The following is a 973-nucleotide window of genomic DNA, read 5'->3' as shown; positions in this document are numbered from 1 at the left end:
CCCCCCCCCCCCCCCCCCCGACCCTGGGGTCCTCCCAGAACACACGAATGAGGTTTTTGTTACCGTTGTGATGGGCAGGCCTCCCCGTCCCCAACTTCCCAGACTCCTGGGTTCTTAGCCCCAGCTTTGCTCTCCTCCATGAACCTCACTTCACCCTGTCTCAGTTTCCCCAGTGGTGAGTGAGGGCCTAGATTGGGGGGAGTGCCCCCCCACTCCGTGCTCTACCCCCCCACCCAAAGCAGGGAGAGATCCCAGGTGTCCTGGCTCTTCACCCTCCCCCCCCAGCAGGGACAGGACCCCGGCATCCAGAGCGGCGACTGACTCTTGGCGTCTCTCTGCAGCGCGTTGTGTCGGGGTTGCAGCCGCGGCGTCACGGCCACGTGGCCCATGAGGTCTCCTCTTACAGGTAAGGGGACCCTCTCCCCCCCACAACACTCCAGGCACCATAACAACGCAACACCCTGCCCTTTCTCGGTTTCCATGACAACACCAGGGCTGGGGTTAGAACAGCTAATGTGTGTCTCCCTGCACCCCCGGGCCACTTCCCCAGGCCTTCTGGAACCTTCTCTTTAGGTCCCCATGGCAATGCCGGCCAGATCCAACATGGCTCCTGAGCCTTTCTAGAACCTTCTGTTGAGGGTTGAGTCTGGAACAACCTTCTAGAGCCTTCCCTGGGTCTCCATGGTGACATCAATTGGGCCTAACCCCATCCTAGGCCCTTCTAGAACTTTCTCTGTGGGGCTCCATGGTGACAGTGGCCAGGTGTTGAACCCCCATGGGCCATTCCGGAACCTTTTGGTCCCGTTGCCATGCTGATGCCAGGCTGGGCCCACACCGTCCCCCCAGGGTGTTCTAGAACCTGCCCTGCGGGTCTCCATGGCAACACCGGGCCAGGCTAGGCCTAGAATGGCCCTCAGGCCCTTCCAGAACCTTCCGTCCTGTGTCTGTGGCAACCCTAGTCCCCACAACAGCC

At 61.4% G+C, this 973-nt stretch overlaps 1 protein-coding gene across 1 annotated transcript in view; it reads left to right on the top strand.

The window, feature by feature from the left end:
• ZBTB4 (zinc finger and BTB domain containing 4) overlaps window positions 1-973 on the top strand; it is an 18,897-nt gene that overhangs the window by 10,986 nt on the left and 6,938 nt on the right. The window contains 1 exon segment of the mRNA XM_025195190.1: window positions 342-406. The gene's annotated coding sequence lies outside the window, so the exon portion shown is untranslated.

Source organism: Alligator sinensis, unplaced genomic scaffold (genome assembly GCF_000455745.1).
Source record: "Alligator sinensis unplaced genomic scaffold, ASM45574v1 scaffold1950_1, whole genome shotgun sequence".
NCBI classification, from domain to species: Eukaryota; Metazoa; Chordata; order Crocodylia; family Alligatoridae; genus Alligator; species Alligator sinensis.
The sequence above is the reverse complement of the archived record's forward strand: the minus strand, read 5'-3'. Positions and strand labels throughout refer to the sequence as shown.